Here is a 14,046-nt window from a genome sequence, read left to right as displayed (position 1 = left end):
ATGGACACCCATAATACAAAATGAACACCCATAATCTAGTTAAGCAACAGCAAAATTCCAATAGCTCTGTTTTTACTTTTAAAATATAATGTAATCATTTATATTAATTTAAGTAACTATGTAAGTATAGTTCTATAGAACGTATGCTCACTTGTGGATCAGTGGTTATGGAAGTGATAGCAGTGATAGCAGTGATCCACTTCACCCTTTCAGTACTCAACCCTTTCGCACAGCTTCACACATTGCATTTGGGTTTCACATAGGCATCTGGTTGGCTACCATGAGAACAGGATGCTGGACTAGATAGGCCAACAGGATCTTCTTACATCCTTATGGAGATGGCCTGCTGTGCTTGCTCATGGCTCAAATCCTTCTTCAGAAAAGAATGGGGGTGCGTAACATCAGTCCCTGTGTGTGGCTGGCAGTATGAAGCCTTTGCATTGGCCAACATACTGAAATCTTTGCCTTCTGTCCAGGGCCAACCCATTACATTTTGCTGCCTGAGACAAAGTACAAGATGGTGTTCTCCCCTCCCACAGCTCTACCAAAGTACAGAAACTGACTGGACTGGCAGTTGAATTTGGTGATGGGATAGTGCCCTGAGAGCAGCAGGCTAGTGTAGGAGGTGCACAACAAGCATTGAAAGTATCTTTATTGCAATGTAGTGGAACAGCCAGGCGCCTATACAGCTGTTGCTGTACAGCAAAGTTAGCCATAGTGGTATCCTCCAGATGTTGCTGGACTCCAACTCCCATCAGTCCCAGCCAGCATGTCCAATGATCATGGATAATGGTTGTAGTCCAGCAAAATATGGAGGGCATCATGTTGGCTTTTCCTGCCCTAGAGCTTCTGCTGTATGTCTAATGGTAAGGCTGCCCCTGCTTTTCTTTTTGCTTTGTTAATGAAATAGTACATCCCTGCTTCAGCCATTTGACTTGGGAGATCCTGTGCTAAAGAACATCCCCTCTGTTAAAGACATATGTTTAATATGCATAAAGTATTATGCATGTATGCATTGAAGTTAAAATGCTATGCAGAGAGGTTTGCGTTAGGCAAGAGAGGTTTGTCTTTAGTAAATGCGGCAATAAAAGGCTTGGTGCTTCTGTTTCAGTCTTTAGGCTAATCAATGATTGCAGGGGAAACCCAAGGGATCTCTCACAGCAGGAAGGTGAAACTTGAGAACTTAGCGTTTTAGTTAGTCCTTACAACCAGCGGCAGTAGAAGCTCAGCTTAGTGATCCTGAGCAAGCAAGATGCTTGGGTAGGATCTCTCTCTCTGAGACCAGAGAGAGGAGAGTTTTTGGACTGTAATAAGGACTAAAATGAAGACTGGGCCACATTGCTAGTTTGTTAAATTGCAATGTATTACTTTGTATTTTTGCAATGCTTTATTTTGTAACTAGCCTAAGACAGTTTTGCAGTAAAACTTTTGAAACTCATTCGTTTCTACTCTGCATAAGGTACAGAGCAGTCATTCCTCTTGCAACAACTTTTAACACCCTTTAAAATAGATTCAGTTATGGTTGCCCTCAATCCCGGCATTACCTGGAGTGCAAGACTGCAGTTTTTATGGAGCAAACGTCACTCCCCCCATTTTCATTATATGGCACAAATATTTAATAAGGTATTTGCTCTGATTAAACTTATACGGCAGAGCACAGCACATTGGTTTCTGATTCCCTTTCCTAATTGTTATTCAAGAGTGTATGGACATATGTCTTGGCTGACCCTTCTTGATTCTGCCTGTAGGCATCCCAGATCGCTGTGTTTCTACATTCTCCAGGGTCATTTCTTTCACTTCTTTGGAACATCATTTCTGGAGCAGATTGGGGAATAGAGATCTATTAAGTTTCTAGCAGTTCTTTCACCTGGTTGGAACAGCCTGCTTGGCTACACACTAAAGGATAAAAAGCCTGATGGCCATAAGGTCAAACTTTCAGAGAGAATAAAGCAGGCTTGTGGTATAAGCTGAATATTAATGTCTAGACTGCTGCCTATATTGCAAGCAGAATGCTACAAATACTTAACTAACAGGGGCTGCTTGAAGTCCCACTGCTGAAATTACCCTTGAAAAACGGCAAGGAATATCACAGAGTAAAGGATTCATTTGCATTCCTTGCCCTACTGTTTTGTTCTTAACTTCATTGCTTTTTTGTTTTATACTTAATATCGAATTATTATTGCTGTTTATTTTTATATCGCCTTTTTGCTCCAGGGAGCCCCAAGTATACCTCCAAACAGGTTTTTAAAAAACCTTGCTGAGAATTTCCCTTCCACAACCATACCATCATCTGAAATGGTAATTCTGAGCACAAGCTCTGTGCAGAAGGACCTCCCTTTTCTCTAATTGTGTGACTTTTAAATGGACCAAAACACAGTTTTCTAGGAAACACCTTTATGCTACAGATAATCACCATAACACAGCATTTTTCAGAGAGGTAGCTGTGTTAATCTGATGCACCAAAAACAAAGAAGAATCTTGTGGTACCAATGTAGACTAACCAATTTTATTACAACATAAGGTTTTGTGGACTAGAGCTCACTTCATTGTATGCCTTTTATTTCAGAACCACCACAGTTCCACAGATGTTGGTGAAAGATGTCATCAATCCCCAGAGCCCTTGTTTTTCTAAAAAAAATGATAATAGTAATCTCTCATCCTCTGTAACACAAGAGGTTTAAGGGAAGTGTGAGGACCATAGCAGGAGGCTGCTGTCTCATATTTCTTACCTGTTGCAATACATTTGTTTTTTTCACCAGATTGTGTACCAGCAGACATGAAAATCGATAAGGCTACCATCTGGTGTGCAACGCAATGTAAAACATGCTTACCTGACGAACTTTGACCACCTGCACCCATTAGAAAATATTTCTATTCATTAGTGTTTAATATTTTTCGGTTCTTCACAAATATAGATCAGTGACACTGATGTTTGCAAATCTACAGCAGTCTTTTTAAAGTTTCAGTTCACTTATAGAGCATTTTGTTCTGGTGCTTGCAGAAGTGGGAAACATATTAATGGGTTGTTGTGTGTGAATGAAGAAAACATGGTACAAAATTGACCTGAAATTCAAGAAAGAGCAAACAGGATATTTTTGGTTTGGTCTTTTTATTTATACACATAGTATAATCTGAGTGAGATTTGAAAACGTGTATGCTAGAGTAAGTATATATTTTTTTCTTTGGCAGATTCATAATGCTGCTTTAGTATCCCGCAGAGGGATTTGACTAGCTTGATTAGTTTTTAATTTTTTAAAGCTGAGTAAGAGATTGGAATACTTCAGAGATGCCATGTGGCTTTTTAAAAATCCTACTAAAATTTGAAATGCATGAACCGAGACATCAGAACATCACACCCTGTTAGTGTAATATTTCTGTTATAAAGAATATAATTTTGATTTAATTGTAACTCGTGGAACTCCTGGAGCATTGTGAAGGGGGCAGGCATTTGGGAGTTGAATTGCAAGTCTGTATTGCAGACAATAGTGCAAACCAACCCCCCCAAAATCAGGTCTAGGAGTATATAGCAGACATTCTCTGTGGTGCTATTAAGAGTATATGTGCAATTAGCAATGCACCTATGAAAAGAGATGCATAGCTAGGGGCTAGGGAGGCCAATCAATGCCAGTTGATTGGTGCCTCACCTGCTCCTCTTTAATGTCACTTTCAAACCTACTCTTCCTTGATAGGGAAGGGGTGGAGGCAGTCCAGTGTATGCCTTAACATCTTTGACTCAGGACAAGTGAACTACATTGGAGGTCTGTTTTCCCCTGTAGTACAATGGAGGTCAGGAAGGAGTCAGGTCATGACCCAGTTTAAAGAGCATCTGTGGCTGAGTGGACAGAGACAAGAGTGCTCCACTGTGAACTTGAGACTGTTTAGACAAGAGTCAGCTATGGTTGGAACAGGAAAGTGAAAGAAGGACGCCTTAGTTCCATCCCTATATTTCAGAGCCGTAACCTTTTGCTAGAGTGCCAGTTCTCTAAAATGGCGAGAATACTAATTTAGACAATGTTATGTACTGAGTTGAATAGGATCCAAACTGCAGCAGTCTGATTGGTCCTAGAACAATAGGATCCAAAAGGCAGCAGTCTGATTGGTCCTAGAACAATAGGATTCAGAATGCAGCAGTCTGATTGGTCCTAGAACAATGCAGCAGTATGATTGGTTGGCAGGAACCACCCAATCATGCTCCAGATAGAAGTGAATCCACAACCTGATTGGCTTACAGTAGTATTCCGGAATTAGCCAATCATGTGCAGCCCATTGTGTAAATAATGTATATAAAGCAGATACTTTGAGGGGACATTCATTCATTCCTCCTCACCACTATGAGCTGAATAAAGAGCATGAAATCACTTTGCGACTCTGAGTATATTTCAGACAAGTAGCTATATATGCCTGTAAGAACAGAAAACTCAAGTGGCACCACAGAGGGAAGCAGGTTTATTTGGTTTGAACTGGAAAATGGCAACATCCTGCTATACAAGATGCTTGGAGTTGACTGTGATTTGAAAGGGTATGTTCCCAGAGGTGCACTAGACAGGGGATAGCACAAGTTCAGATACATTTGCTGGAGCGTTATTATTAACAAGAGCTTATAATTAATTAATTAATATTACACAATTAATGTGATTTTTACTAATTAATCAAACTATAAATTGAGCCTACACAGCTAAGATGAGAGAGATCTAACAATGTAACTGATTAATTATAATTGATTAATCAACTACAGTTGTATCATGGTACCTCGGGTTACAGACACTTCAGGCTGCAGACGCTTCAGGTTACAGACTCTGCTAACCCAGAAATAGTACCTCGGGTTAAGAACTTTGCTTCAGGATGAGAACAGAAATTGCACGGCGGCAGCAGGAGGCCCCATTAGCTAAAGTGGTACCTCAGGTTAAGAACAGTTTCAGGTTAAGAACGGACCTCCAGAACAAATTAAGTTCTTAACCTGAGGTACCACTGTAGTTGATTAATCTGCCAGTCAAAAGCTACTGAAGCACTAGGTAAAATACAAAAAATGGCAAACACTTACAAGCAATGACAGGAAGGGCAGACAGACATCTTTTATGCCAACAGTTGAACGAAGAAGACTCCTTTTGTGCATTGTGATTCTAGGATGGTTTGTGCTTGTAGTTTTTCAGAAGTGGGGAAATGGTTCCTATGGTTATGCAAGTCTTAGGACAATAAGAAGAGCAGTGGCATTTAAGACTCAGAGAAGACAGGGCACTGTAGCTATATGAGGTCAGAAAGTTATACCAAATCAGACCATTGGTTCATCCATCCCAATGCTGTTATCATTAACTGGCAGTGACTGCCCAGGGTTCTGATAGAAGTCTTTCCCAACCCTACTTGGATAAGTTGGGGATTGGTTTGTGGCCCATATAACATTTCCTTAATGCTCCACAAGACAGAATACAGATGGAGCATCTTTGAGGAAACTGCAGACATTAATTGCTATTCATGGGTGTAGTCAGGATTTATTTTAGGGGGGCAAGCTTTATGTTGGGGGGGCAGAACCAATATATCTGTGATACAATTGGTCAGTTAGTTAAGTATTTCTATTTATTTACTTGATTTGGGGGGGGGGCACATGCCCCTCAGCTACGCCCATGTTGCTATTAGCTTAAAAGTCCCATATTATTTAGAGTTGGTAAATGCCAGAAGGAATCATAGGAAAATCTGTTTCATATGGGTTGAAATGAAAGGGACTGGGGAAGAATATGTATGTATAATGTTTTTGTCCTGCCATGTAGTATTGCTATTATTACTTTGTCATTGGGTATTATTGTTGTGCCCAACTTTCAAATTGGATTGAACAGGCTAACCTTTTCAGTTGCTTGTCCCCAGGCAAAACTTTGAGGCCTATGAGATGTGGATGCTCAACAAATAACTTCATTTTGCAGGGCTAGATGTAGCTATCTGCGTGGTAGTTGTTTACATTTAACCGCCAGGAGGAATACGCACAGAGACATGGTTAAGCTTGGCATTATAATAGCGACCATGGTCACTACTAATCAGTAAAACCCTTATAGCCAGAATTTCAAGCCAATGTATGAAGTGCGTATACAAACCCTGGGAAGATTGGAATCCGAATAGTATTAACTATGCTTAGCACCGATGCACTTGTGATGGGGGGGCGGTCTTACAAGATAATTTTAGTTGAGGGAAAGAGGGAAGGGGAGGTAGCGAATGATTCTGAGTTTGACTTGGAACCAGCATTAAAGTCTACACCGGACTAATGTGCCTGCAAATTTGGTGTTAAAAGTATAGTCACCTATGGAGAATTTAGCTTTTATTGGTATGCTTTCATCATCAGGCTTCTTAATATGCCTGCATCATAATTCTGCCACCTATAACAGGTACCTTTCTTTTCATTCATCTCACACAGTGTTTCAGTCTGGTCCCTAAGGTACTGGGTTTGAGACATGTTTTATTAATATTCTAGAGTTGTTCTCTCCTGACTAACCGACCATTAGCTGGCTCACTGATCCTTAACTGCAGATCACTCTCTTATTTAGGCTACATTTCCCTTAGGTTCCAAAATAATTAGTCTCACGGCTATGGATGGGATTTCCTGTCAAGTGATGTGAATATAGATGGAGTACCTCATTCAATGCTGGTAAGCAACTTTATTCATGTTGTATATTCCTTTTATTTTTAGAATTGCAGACTCCCATAATTCCGATTCAACTTTCATACTTAAAAAACACAAAACAAACCAACCCCCAAAGCAGAGAAGTGGGTTTATATTTGCCTCCCAGCACAATTGCTGGTAAAGTAAAGCAATAATTACATATAGCTAAATGCTTTGAGGAATACTTTCAAAATTAACTGGAATTTGTCTATTGAATATTGCAAAGACAGTTTAAGTTGTTAAAATATTAAATGTTTTTTATTGTTTTGAATTTGAAAATGTGTCATTCTATAAGGCTTTATTATGAATACCGGGCTATGAAAATATGTTTTAGAAGCATAAAAACAGTAATAATAATATCAGATGCTATATCACCCATAATTGTTAACATATTTACTCTCTCTCCCTCCTTTGCACACTCTTTTCCCAGCAAGCAAATACAGTGCTGGCCCTTGAATCAGGAATTGGTCAACTTTACATTTCCTTGCTTTTTTTGGTTTTTAGTTCCTAACCTACAGCCCTGATATAGTAGTCATAAGAATCAGTATAATTTATTTGTGGTTTTGATACAATTGGCACATAAGTATACTATAGTTACACTTTGAGGTGTACTCTTCGCACTCTCCAGTACCCCTTTCATAATTCTTATTTCCTTCCTACTTTTTTGTCCTTACCACTTTCATTACTTCTCACTACCAGGAAACCTTCTTTCATGCTGTCCTCTGAATGGTCTGCAAACATCTGCTGATCAGCTATACAATCCCTGTTCACTGCAGAGGATTCTGGGGCAGCTTGGCCTGTTGACCCTAGTTACACCTCTCTGCAGTCTGTTTTCTACTTCATACTTACATGGCAGAAGCAATTGCTGTGGGTCGGTCATTCCTTGATGCATCTTTCCAAGATACAGGTATGTCATCTAAAACACGTCTTCCATAGGAAGTGATGCTGATGTCTATTCGCTGCTTAGAGTGTGGAGCCAACCCTGAGAACGTCTCTGCCTCTATGAAGCACCCAGTGCTTCCCATGAGGGCTCCATTCATTCATTCATTCATTCATTCATTTATCATTACATTTATGTCACCCTTTCCTCCCAGGTGGTGCGCCTTGATCCATAACATCCCTGTGAGGTAGGTTACTGAGAGACAATGACTGGCCCAGGGTCACACTGTGAACTTCATGTCTGAGTGGGGATTTGAACCCTGCTCTTTCAGGCCCTTGTTTGGCACTCTAATGCTGCGCTGGTTCTTATGCTGTAAGAGAAGAGCAAGAATACTTGCTTTATCACAGCTCTTACTTCACTTCTATCTTAATAGTTCCTCCACCTCCATGCAAATCTGTAGGAAGTGGGTTCGTACTAGGTTTCCTTTTACAGATCCCAGCTGGAGCCCCTAATAGTGTATTGGAAGGCAACTCCACCATTTCTTTTAAGGATCTACAGTGGGCCACTTACTAGTTCTTCCTTCTTCCTTTACACATCCCTACTTGGAAAAGCTTTCTCTGCCATTTTTCTCCTTTTTGGTGAGTTTCCACTTGGCTGCATAGAATGTCTGTTTAGCAATTGCAAATGCATTTTTCTGACAAAAAGATCGGTTTCAAATTAACCTTTTCATTATACATGGCAGTTAAGTTCTACTGGCAGTAACACTTTCCACAACATTTCTACTTCTCTGTCGCTCTGATAGTCTAGATCAGGGTTTCCCAAACTTGGCTCTCCATCTGTTTTTGGACTCCACATGCAGCTGCTGGGTGACCTTGAGCTAGTCACACTTCTCTCTGAGCCTCACTCACCTCACAGAGTGTTTGTTGTGGAGGAGGAAGGGAAAGGAGATTGTTAGCCGCTTTGAAACTGTTTAGGGTAGTGATAAAGCGGGATATCAAATCCAAACTCCTCCTCCTTCTCTTCTTCTTCTTCTACAACTCCCATCACCCCTAGCTAGCAGGACCAGTGGTCAGGGGTGATGTGGGGGGGAGTTGTAGTCAAAAAACAGATGGAGACCCAAGTTTGGCAAACCCTGGTCTGGATGCTGCAACTGGCATGGGCAACAGAAGCTTTTGGTACTGACTCTGATTAAGGTGGGACGTGGATGGCCCTGTGGGTTGAACCACAGAGCCTAGGACTTGCCGATCAGAAGGTCGGCGGTTCTAATCCCCACAACAGGGTGAGCTCCCATTGTTTGGTCCCTGCCCCTGCCAACCTAGCAGTTAGAAAGCACGTCAAAGTGCAAGTAGATAACTAGGTACCGCTCTGGCGGGAAGGTAAACGGCGTTTCCGTGTGCTGCTCTTGTTTGCCAGAAGCGGCTTAGTCATGCTGGCCACATGACCCGGAAGCTGTACGCCAGCTCCCTCAGCCAATAAACGTGATGAGCGCCGCAACCCCAGAGTCGGCCACGACTGGACCTCATGGTCAGGGGTCCCTTTACCTTTACATGATTAAGGTGTATAGCCAATAAGCCGGGTCTACACTCTTGCCTGCTTCTCCAGTTCTCAACTTTGGACCACTCTGTTTCAGTTAACTAGACTTCAAACCATTCCCCCAAGGCATGGTTGCCTGCCTATGCATGGCCATGTGCACTGGAGCAAGCAGCTCTTTGCCACTCTTTGAATTTAAATAGTGGCACACTTCCCAAAAAGGTTGGCCACCACTGATCTAAAAAGTGTTCAAACATGGCATTTGCAGGATCCAAAACAAATGCGCCACCTCACTTCTACCACTTAGCAGCATTGTTACTGAACGACACACGCCTTTTCAGCTTCCACCCCTCCCAGATTTTCTTTGTTATGATTGCTTATTTCCTAACATTTGATTTTCACTTCTTCTTTGATATATAGTACTACAGTCTCTTTAGTTCATCCTACTCCATCTTTTTTGAAGGTTTTTGTATACAGACCTGACAGTATCCTATTGATTTCCATTGTTCCAGCAGGTGTCTGATATGTTTATATCTACATTCTCTTTTAATACTAGGCATTCTAATCCACCCTTCTTGGCTCTAGGCTGCTAGCATTTGCATATAAACACTGTATATCCTGTCACCCTTTGAATGTCCTTTTTGTGTGTGTCTTTCATCTGACACTTTAATTGCTTATATTGCTTTTCACTGGTTTTATGTGTATGTTGTCAGATTCTAGCAAATTCTTGTTTTGAGTGCCTGAGATTTAAAAAAAAATGGGATTGAAGCAGCCTAACTATGCTCAGGATTCCAGCCTTTGTGTTTATGTCATCTTCTGTAATGAACGAATCATCCCAAAGTGGAAGCTCCGTTGCACCAATCAACTTTCCCCCAAATATTTGTTTAAAACACATTTTGCAAGCTTTGGAATATGATGCACATGTAGCTGGGAGCAACTCCCATTGAACTCAGTCAGACATGCACAGGATCAACTTGTTAGTGACTCTATGTGGTGAAGTGGTTATATTAGGACTTGTGAGACTAGGGTTTAAATCCCCACTCAGCCACACATTTGGGTCCATATATTTACAGTGGTACCTCTGGTTACGTACTTAATTCATTCCGGAGGTCTGTTCTTAACCTGAAACTGTTCTTAACCTGAAGCACCACTTTAGCTAATGGGGCCTCCCGCTGCTGCCGCACCGCCGGAGCACAATTTCTGTTCTCATCCTGAAGCAAAGTTCTTAACCCGAGGTACTATTTCTGGGTTAGCAGAGTCAGTAACCTGAAGCGTATGTAACCCGAGGTACCACTGTAATTCCCCACATACTATTGACACCTGAAATAAGTTAGAAAAAGAGATCACAGATATAATGCATAGAGTGCAGCTAAGTGAGTTTGAGCCTCATTCAGTTGCAAGCAAACAAGTATAGAATAACCGAGCTAAATACATGCATGTGTGAACTTGCTCTGGGTTAAAAAGAAAAGAAGAGACCCAACACTTGGCTGTTTTTTTCTGTTTGTTTTTTGTGGGACTGGGAATGTTTTCAAGTGCATTTTGATGAAGTTATTGATATTTTTATGTCCATGATTGTTATTTGGTGGGCGTGGTTTGGAGCCTGTTGCAAACGTGTTTCATTAGTGCTTTTGGGTAGTTTTAGGCCGCAATCCAAGGACTTGGCTGGATGTTTAGTGGAGCAGTGGAGCCACACATGTCTAGAAGCATATTAGAGGATGAAAGAAAACTGCTCTCTTGTCTCTGTCTCTTTCTGGGTACATTTGGCCTGCCTAACCACCCTGTTTCTTTTTCTTGGTGTAGAGGGGGAATATGTAGCAAAAGAGTCTTTTCATCTCTCTAGGTGGGTAGGTGAGGGGAAGCCAAAACCATTTTCATATTTACTTTTTATTAAACTGCATCCACCTTGATAATTTGTTATAAATATGCCAGTTTCAAATATGTGCTTTGATCTGGTTCCTTGGCAATTAAATTGCTTTCCTTTTAAATTTCCCTCATTTAAAATAATCCTTATTAAAAACAATTCTGCCCTTAAACTTCAAATATTGATTTAAAAATTATCTAGTGAGAGGAAAATAATTTACAATTCTGAACATATTTGCTTAAATACAGCCTGGTTATTCCAGGAAATTGATTTTCTTGCCTTTCAAATTAACTGACAGTTTAATGCAGCACTTATTTATTTATTTATTTAGTTTAGAATCCAACATGAATAGGTTTAACTTAACATATAGGCTCATTAAATTAATATGGCCAAGCCCAGACATTTCTAATTGTGGGACTTGGCTATACTGGTTCACTTCATCTTATTCTTACAGTTAAGGCAGGCATTCCCAAACTCGGCCCTCCAGCAGTTTTGGGACTACAGTTCCCATCATCCCTGACCATTGGTCCTGTTAGCTAGGGATGATGGGAGTTGTAGTCCCAAAACAGCTGGAGGGCTGAGTTTGGGGATGCCTGAGTTAAGGCATACTTGGCAGTTTAGGCTGTACTGGCCTTTGATGGACCACTAGGATGAGAAGGAATTCTATCATCTATCTATCTCACATTTTAACCCCAAGAAGCTCAGAGAGGAGTAGATGATTCTTCTGTCTATTTTACCCTAACAACTTGTGGAGTTTGGAATTAACATGCAACTTGGAAGTTTAACTGAACACTGAATCACTGTTGGAGGAGCACATTTTGCCCTGCATACAATCACACTGAGACTCTGAGTTTGGAAAATAAGAAAGCTTAGTTTATTAAAGGAAATATATGCTTGATGGGGAAAAAAATCCTAGTTCTATATAAGGGGGAGAGATTAAGAGCCATGCATGGTCTTTGTCTTCAACAGGAGGGGCACAAAAATATGTCTCCTCTCTCCCAAGATACAGATGAAGGAACAAGGTAGGAAAATAAGATCAGGTCCTTCTTATAATAAAAAAAAAGGGGGGGGGGAAGAGTTCAGGAACCCTAAAGAATCAGCCTAACATTGAAAGAAGATCAATAGGACAACACAAGGAGGACAGTCTAGGAAAATTGGAGATTCCTGTCTATCTTTCCTGTACAGTTATGTGAGCCTACAGTGCAAGCTGAGTTGCATCTGAACAACAACCCTGACTCATAGGTTAGGCTGAGAGACTAGCCCAAGGTCACTCACTGAAGAATTTGACCTTGGGTCTCTCTGGTCTTAGTCTACCCTCTAAGCACCTGATCATTATTGACTTTATTCAGCCAAATTGTGGTTTAGTGTGAATGAGCTAGTTTCCAAACAAATATCATGGCTGCAGTGCTCTTCCCACAGTCCTGCTGTGTTACCAAGGGCTAGGTTATGGTTTGGCTTACGATAATGTCTAAACTAAGGTTACCAGACATCCCTGTTTCCTGGGGACAGTCCCCAGATTTACAAATCAGTCCCCTGACAAAACCCATCAATTCCAGCTGAAGTTGAAAAGGGTCCCTGGATTCATTGAAAAAAATCTGGTAACCTTAGTCTAAACCCAGTCTAATGGTTTGTTTTGCTCCAGACAAAGCAAAATCTGTAACCAAGGTTGTTCTTGGTTTACAGCTTGTGGTTTGTTTTTAGTGAGACAAACCATGATTCTGAGATCAGACATTATGCTAAGCCAACCCATAGCTTAGCCCCAGGTAGCAGAGCAGCAGCAGGGCTGGGGAAGGAGCACTGCAGCTGCAATCTTTGCTTCAGGAATCCACATGGTTCCTCATTCATGTCTGAACAGAATCAGTGAGTGCAAGGCATCCTATTGGGTCAAGCACCTGCTCTTTCCCAGGACCCTTCACACTCTTCCAATGTCACATTGCTTTTTTCAGATGGTAGCCCGGGAACCTACAGCCCAGGTATGCTCAGAAGCAAATAAGCTTGCAATTTGTGGCTCAGGAATTTCAAATCCAGATGACCCTACAGTACAAAACTTACTTTCAGAAGAGAGTCCAAGCTCAACATGAATGTTGGCTAGAAGCTGCCGTCATAATTTCAGGGGGCTCTCAGTGCAAAATTGCAATTATAGCAGTTCAGATTCAAACAAAAATAGCTACCACAATGTTATGGAACATGCTGATGTTCCATAGAGGTCTTTGGAACTGTTCCATGAGTGCAGGAGCACTTTCCATGTTATTTGTTTCCAGACAGAAAACATCCAATTTAGGAAGCTGTGGGATTCCTTTGTGTTTGTCACTATGCTTACGCATACAAAGGACATATGAACATGCTGAGAAGGGCCGTAACTGTGTGGTAGAACATCTGCTTTGCATGAAGAAGTTCCCAGATGGACCAGTGGTCTGACTCTGTGCAAGACAGCTTCATATGCCCACTCCTGCACATCAGAGCTGATGCAATGTTGTTGAGACCTGCCTTAGCGCAGCAGCTTATTTCAATGTTCAAATCTCAGCTGAGCCAGAAGCTTTGTGGGTGGCCTCAGTCAAGCCAGTCCCTCTCAGCTCCACCCATTAGGGTAATTCATAACACCAACCACCTTACAGGACTGTTGTAAGAAATAGATGTGTGTAGAATGCATTCTTGCAGGTTAACGTTTTCTACATGGGGATGATTCTAATAGTACATAATTTCTAATGAATTGCGGTAATACACACCATCTATCACAAGAAATGGGGCACTTCAATTTCAGTATGGGTCTCACTGAAGCCCCTGAGTGAGCCCTACTGAAAATGGGTGCCTATTTCTATGGCAGCTTTGCCCAGAGGCTTTTAGGCATAAACTACACTAAGGGAAATAACCGGATGGAGTCTGCAGCTGCAAACCTGAAGGCAAAAGCACGTTGAGTAGTAGTAATTTCCTAGTGCAAAAGCTTTGGCGTGCAGAAAGCCAAGTAATATCTAAATAATATTTTTCTTAAGTAGAAGTCTTTTATTTGCAGCAAAGCGTGCATATAGCTTGTGCATCTGCATGTCCAACTCCAGTAGTGACGCTCTCTCCGCTCCAACCCCTCCCCGGCTGCCCCACGCCTTTGGCTTGCAGCCCTCTAGATTGTGGTCCAAA

This window comes from Podarcis raffonei, chromosome 4 (genome assembly GCF_027172205.1).
Source record: "Podarcis raffonei isolate rPodRaf1 chromosome 4, rPodRaf1.pri, whole genome shotgun sequence".
NCBI classification, from domain to species: Eukaryota; Metazoa; Chordata; class Lepidosauria; order Squamata; family Lacertidae; genus Podarcis; species Podarcis raffonei.
Note: the sequence above shows the minus strand (reverse complement) of the source record.